Source organism: Cebus imitator, unplaced genomic scaffold (assembly GCF_001604975.1).
Source record: "Cebus imitator isolate Cc_AM_T3 unplaced genomic scaffold, Cebus_imitator-1.0 Scaffold44, whole genome shotgun sequence".
Taxonomy (NCBI): Eukaryota; Metazoa; Chordata; class Mammalia; order Primates; family Cebidae; genus Cebus; species Cebus imitator.
This window is the reverse complement of record NW_016107359.1, coordinates 7321557-7328860: the sequence shown is the minus strand read 5'-3', so window position 1 is coordinate 7328860 and position 7304 is coordinate 7321557. Positions and strand designations below refer to the sequence as shown.

At 33.3% G+C, this 7304-nt stretch overlaps 1 pseudogene; it reads right to left on the bottom strand.

Annotated features, from left to right (window-relative positions):
• Positions 1 to 4107: 4107 nt before the first annotated feature.
• Positions 4108 to 7304, bottom strand: part of LOC108303008 — a 3600-nt pseudogene continuing 403 nt past the window's right edge.

The following is a 7304-nucleotide window of genomic DNA, read 5'->3' as shown; positions in this document are numbered from 1 at the left end:
AATTTCCTGAAGAGTTCAGGTGATTGCAAGAACAGTGTTCCTGTTACACATACATTTAATCACTGTGTATTTGTGACAGCCAAGGTAACCTCTCTCTGGTACAGACATAAGAGGGATAAGACATAAGGTGTATAGACATAAGAGATACAAAAAAATGTTTGCTGGGAACACATGCTTTGAAATAGACCAGAAGCTCCACCCCTGAGAATATATGTTCAACAAGTTCAATTTTCTCTTATCTAAAAGAGAGGCCCGTAGTCTTGCCCTTATTAGTTTGTTTATTCATTCATTCATTCATTTATGAAAATTAAGTAAGCTAATCTTCTTAAGGACTCCAAAGACTATAGATCACATAGTATGCATTCAATAAATATAGGCTATTATATTAACAGTATTACACAGAAATTGATGATGTGGCATTTATATTACTTATGTCTTTTATAGTACAGACTTTGAACTGTGAGTGTATTTCAAAAGAAATTCTGTTTTCATTTTCTTAGGTTTTCCGATCTGGAAACAATTATCCTCAAGTGAACCCTTTCCTGGCTAGGGGAGAGAAGCAGTCTCTAAGGTGACTAAATCCCAAAAAATATCAGAGTTTAGAAATAGGAATATGTACCTTAAATTTCAATAAGAAGCAAAGGGTCATTGGTAACATTTTGCAGCTTAGCAGCAACATACTCTGTTTAGTCAACCCTCTATTCATCCAGTTTTTAATGTTAATAACCAATTATTACTGGTTTCATTCTAACAGCAACGCTATTCAATTTAAGTGAAACTCCATTTTGTCAGAACTGTTCTGTTTGTATTTCGAAATTTTAATTTCTTTAATTAACTAGCTAGATTACTGAATTTTGCTTTTATCACATTATGAATAATTCAAAATGGACAATTATAAAATACTGTGCAATGTCTTATAGCACTTAGCGACTACATATTCAATTCCAGGTATCATATTAGTTATAATGAGGTTTACATTATTCAGAAAATAAATTCCAGATGAGTGAAACAGTTGTATATACTGGATCCTTTACCTTAAATCTGATGATACATTTGAGTGAGGTGAATGCATAATTCTATTAAAATGCAAAAATGCATGCATGTTTTTTTTTTTTTTTTTCTAGTGTCAATGCATTGTATTCCATGTCTCCATCATAGGTTTTGGCTTATAAATCCTCAAAACATAAGCAACACATTTTGTGTGTGTTTTATATAAGTCTCAAATCCACTATACCCAATTATTTCTATATATTTGCCATATTAATCAGAGCCCTGAATTTATCCTTTTTCCTAATTTCCAAAAAGTTGCTTATTTTCAAAGTAGTTAAAAAAAAAAAAAGTGCATTTTTCAATTTACAACTTGCCCAAACACTTATTTTATGCTAGCTCCAACACACCAAAGTTTAGACAATAAAGTATTTTAAAAGATAATATCATAAAATTAGAAGAGCTATTTTTTGTCTGTAATACATAAAAACTAATAATAAATGTAACATCACTCAAGCAACATTAAGTTATGCCACAATATTACTTATATATTATTGGCAATTATATTACTGACATAGATTCAAATATATTATGACCTTTCAAAGATTGAGGACACTGATTTTTTCCCCACAGCATTTGTAGTCATGTGTTAAGTGAAACATATACTTGCTTAAAATTATCTTCATAAAAAATTTTCACAAAACCAATGGAGGAAATAAGGACAATTTTTTGACCTGTGTAAGATATAAAGATCAATTTAATGAGCGAACCCATCAGTTTGATTCTTAACTATGGAATTCAGATAAATAAAAATAACTCCATTGTCTCTTCTATATTTGAGTGATTGTGTTAGCAACAGAGTATGTAAAGTTTTATGAGAAATTTTCTAATTTCTAGATAAAGATTAAAAACTTTTGAAAGCCTTTTTAAATAGTTCATAATGTGTCAGTTTGTGCTATTTAACATTTGCAAACAATATGTTTTATGTAAAAGAAATCATAAGGAAGTGACAAAATATGGAAGTTTTTTGTTGTTTGTGGCTTGAGCTTAATAAAAACTAGATTGTATGATAGGTGCTTGTTTAACTTTCAGAAAACCTGCCATTATCTTTTGCAATGTGGCTGAGCCATTTTACATTTTCAGGTTCTCCAAGTCCTCTCTCCAGCATTTGGTGATATTGTTACATTTCACTTCAGCTATTCTGATATTTGCTTATTATTATCTGATCATGCTTTTTCATATGTCATGAGCATTATTTTATATACTTGTTTAACATCTGTATATTCTATTCATTCAAATGTTGCTTCATGTCTTTTGCTCAATTTTTCATTGGGTTGTTTATATTTTTCTGGTTAATTTTGAGAGTTATTTATAGAGTCTAAATGCAGGTCCTACGTAGGATGTGTTGTTTGCAAATATTTTCTTCCAGACTGTGTGCAAACATGTCTTTTCATCTTCTTTATAGGATATTTTCAGAACAAAAATTCCAGCTTTGTTTGTGTCAATTTTGAGGAGGAGTGGTTCATAAAATTTTAAATTAGTATTATTATTATTTTTTAAGCTTGTGAGCACAAATTAGTAGTGATGTAACATATGTAACACATTCTTTTTCTCATCCATGTTTTTCAACTGCTAACATTACCTTTACAGAGACAAACTTTGTAAAATATGCCTGATTGGTAATTTATTAACTCTATCTGTCAAGTGATAATATTCTATAGCAGCCTTTGAAATAATGTTATGAGACTTTATTTACAACCATTGAACACAGACAGTTCTGTAAAACTGACTAGTAATTACAGACCCCTTAAACTCAAAACATACATATATTTTAAAATTTCAATAGCTCGTTTCCTTCAAAAGTAACTTTCTACTGCTTTTTGATAAAAACATATAAAAAAGATATCATTTATAGTTTTAAAAAACTATATTTAAACTAAATCAAATTTTTCTACAATTATACCTCTTTCCAAAAAGTTAAAAACAAATCACAGAATAATGTGATGTTGAACCAAAGACTCTCGCCACAATAACAGCATTTTACTTTTAAGAAATTTTGTGCATTTTGTATATTTCCTTTTTAACCTTTCATGCTAGATTTCAACTATGTGTATCCTATGTAAACACACTGGATTAATCCTAGTCATTCATATTTATGCAATAGACAGCCGTATACATGACCAGTTACCATGTTAACTAGAACACCTTAACTGCAATAGTAACAAAAGGCAATCTTTATGAAAGCTTAAAAAATGCTTGTAATAAAAGACAACCAACACTGCACTAATTTTCAGTAAAAATTATCTCTTCCTCCTACCTTTCCCCTGCGTTGAATGGTACCTTTTATGGCATGTTAATACACAAAGATATTTCTAGCATATCTACTTAAGTTAGCCTCTTACATGGCTGCTTTCTTTTCTGATACACAGACATTATCAAAAGTCACCGAGATTAGACTCCTAAATAGTTTCAGATTTTTTGTTCCTTTTTATGTTCCTCTAGAATAATTTTACTAAGAAAAGGTTAACTTGAAAAACTTAAGGAACCAGAAGAAAATGATGTAACACAGCAACTTGAAACTTGTAGCATTCAAAAACTCTAAATATATTAATAGGCTCCTTGAACCTACCACTTAGGACAAAAAGAATAACTTTCTGAACATAAATGTAAACATAAAGCACTTTTATTAATAGTAGGAAAATTCCTAAACTTTCAGTAACAACATATTAAAACTTACATGATAATACACAGCCAAAAGTATTAGAAAATCACTGCCAGATATTCTGATGCACCATCCTGAAAATATGTCTGATACATACTATTAAAATATATAACAAAGAAACAAAATATGGCATTTATTTCACAGAGAGAAAAGATAGTTTCATCACACAAACAGATTTGCAGATTTCGACTTTAAGTGCTAGAGATATATTTTAATCTCTAGAAAAACAAGATTCACCCTTCAAATTAAAAAGTCTCTATATACAATCCATTATTAATACTCTCTGTGCTCTTAAAATGTAAAACATCTAGAAATTTTAAATTCTAGAAATTTTCACCAGTTAATATATTTGGCTTTAACATATTCTACATTTCCTTTCAAGAATCACATTAATATTTTCAGTTCATCTGTCCAATATGGATGGAGCAACTGTACTTCTTTTTTTTCTCCTTTGGTGGTTCATCCTCGGAACTGCTATCTGTGCTAGTGCTGCTGCTATTGGAAGAGATGGAATCTGAGTCTGAATCTGGGGAGGAGGAAGAGTTGTGGAGGAGACTGAGGATGAGGAACTAGAAGAGCTTTCATCAGCATCGCTGTCCTCTGAGGAGAAGGATGTAGCTGTTTCTTGACTCTCTGGTGAAGAATCACTGGCTGAACTGTCACTGCTACTGCTACTGCAACGAGTTACACTCTTAGACTGTTTTTCTTGGTCTTTCTTTCTACATTGGTTTCTGCAATGCTGATAAACACGAGGAAGGAAAAAGCTTCTTTGTTTTAATAATAATCTGTTTTCTTTTTAACCTTTCTTTAGTTTTGCTATCTTTGAGACCTATATAGGTATTTTCCTTTTCCTGTGCATTTGTAAGTCCAATGTCCAAATTCCAAGTATTTCTGACATCGCACATGTTGCTTATTTGCTTCATTATGCTAGTCTCTGGGCTATAAGCCTAAGCATGGGAGTCGCCATTATAGTGAAATTTTTTTTTTTTAAATAATACATTTGCTATCAACTCCAAACTTTTAACCCTCACTTGGATCTTAGGGAGGAGAGTTTCTGGTAAAATGTCCAGATTTCAGTTAAAACTTTAGAAGAGAATCACTCTAGAAGTAAGAGCATCTAGAAACAGAAAAGCCACATAAAATCTGAACCATCTCAATCTATGACTACATTAAGATGATAGACCCATATTCTAAGTGTGTGTGAGGAAATAAAATCACCAAAAACTCTAAATTCATTATACATAATGTTCATTTTCCATAAAACAAGATCAGATGACTTAAGTAAAATAAAATAAAAGGGGGGAAAAAACAGTACCACTGATGACACTGATATTGCAGTGACAAGACATAAATGTTAAAATAAGTATTATTGATTAATATGTTCATTAAAAAATAATAAAAGAGTATTTTTCCTAAATTACTAGAGTCTATAAAAAGGTAGAAATGGGCATAGGCTCTGAGAAAGGTGCTGAACATCATTAATCATTAGAAAAATGCAAATTACTGAAATGGAAGCATTCCCTTATTCCCTTCGCAGGGCGTGCAATAGGCATATGGCTTGCTTCTTTGGTGCCCCACTGCTCAAACTCCTATGGAGAGCATGCAAATGGACAGGTGCAGAGGCCATGGAGAGTGTTTTGGGGCTCTGGACACATAGCAGTGTCTAGGACTCCCAAAGCCCAGAAAGTCTACTGAGCTTCTGCTTAATTGCAAGGACAAAGGGCCAGTGTGAAGCCTGAGTTGTTGCCCAGTGTATTGGAAGAATCAGATCACATGTGGGCTGGAAGTTGAGTGTAAAGTTTTATTGAGTGGTGGAGGTGGCTCTCAGCAAGATGGTTGGGGAGCCGGAAAGGGGTATGGAGTGGGAAAGTGGTCTTCCTCTAGATTCAGGCTGCCCAGTGGTTGGACTCCTCTACAACCACCACCAGCCAAACTCCCCTCTGCATCTGCATCATTTCACTGATCTGCCAGCATCTGTGCATGTCTGCTGATGTGTTCCTCTTGACGTCCAGTCACTTGTGTCTGTGTCTGCTTAAGGCCTCAGGTTTATATGGGTACAGGATTGGGGATGTGGCACGCCAGAGTGGTCTTCGAAAATGTAATATTTTGGCTTGAAAACAGGAGTGCCTGTGCTCACTTAGGTTCATGGGCACAGGCCCAAGGGTAGAGCCCTTGCCAGGGACCCTGGCATGACAATTATAGTCCTTTGAGTCTTTCTCTTTGGTTATTCAAGAATTCTGAAGATGAGGTAGAAAGGGAGTGTCAACCAGATTCACAGCAATTGCAGATAAATTACATCAAAAGTGTAATTTAAATGATCAGAGACCATTACTAATCTATAAAATACGGTAGAGATGGTTGTACATGAAAAATATTAATTCAAATTTTGCCAGATTTTGTTTATACTTTCTAATGCATAACTCCAGGGATCTCTATAAAGCTGATGTTGTTTCAAGTATATTTAGAAGTTCTCATAAACTTCTCTCAAAGGTTTAAAGATTATTTTGTTCTACCAGGATGCAAACACTAGCTATACTGAATTCAACTGTACAGTCCACAGTGGCAGAGGGAAATGAGGAATTCTCATTTAAAAAACAAAAAGCGCTCAGGCTGTTGCATGTAGCAATGATAATAACAATATCAATAAACAGTAGTAATAGCTACAATAATATAATAGCAATACCAAGAAGAAGGATAAAAAGGAGAGAGAGGAGAAGAAAATAGAAATGCATCTTCTGTATTAGGCATGCTGCTAAGCCTTTACATTAATTATCTTCTGTTGTTCTCTATAATAAACTTATGGGAGGATAAATATTCACATCTGTTGTTAATGGATCAAAACTGGAAGCTTAGAAAAATTTACTTATTTGCTTGATGTCCTACAAATAGTCAATTGCATACTTGACATTTGAACTGATGCTTATTTGCTATCATAATCCACTTATTTAGAAGATTTTTCCTAATTTTGTCATACACAATGAACAGTTTCCCAAATTGTAGCTATTTATTCATACAATTTTAATGCCAATATTCATAGAGTTTTAGGGATAATAACTTGCTTTATGGCATGAAAACTACCACTTCTCCAACAATTAGTTTTCTTCTGAAGCTACATTTTAAAACACTTTTGTAAGTTCGACAAACTGTTGAGGACTTGTGACTTATAGCAGAGAAAGTCAATGTTTCTCTATTATTCTCTCTTTCATTATCATGCTATTAGAATCCTTGATTTAAGTTAGTTTTCTGGGAAGCATATAAGAAGATGAAATTATACATGCAAAAAAATATTGAGGCGAAGAACCTGTGAAGAATAAAGTGGAGAGAGATCATGAGAAGGCTGAGAGAGGCTTCAATTGGGGATTCAGAATGATAATTAGGAAATGAGAATGGGAGGGAGGGAAGAGCTTCAGAGTACAGCTCAGTAGTAAAAAACTTATCAGAGTGATCAAAAATGTCGGTTAGAAGCCAGTCACTGTGGCTCATGCCTGTAATCCCAGCATTTTGGGAGGGCAAGGCAGGTGGATCCCTTGAGGCCAAAAGTTCTAGAACAGCTTGGCCAACGTGGTGAAATCCTGTCTCTGTTAAAAATACAAAA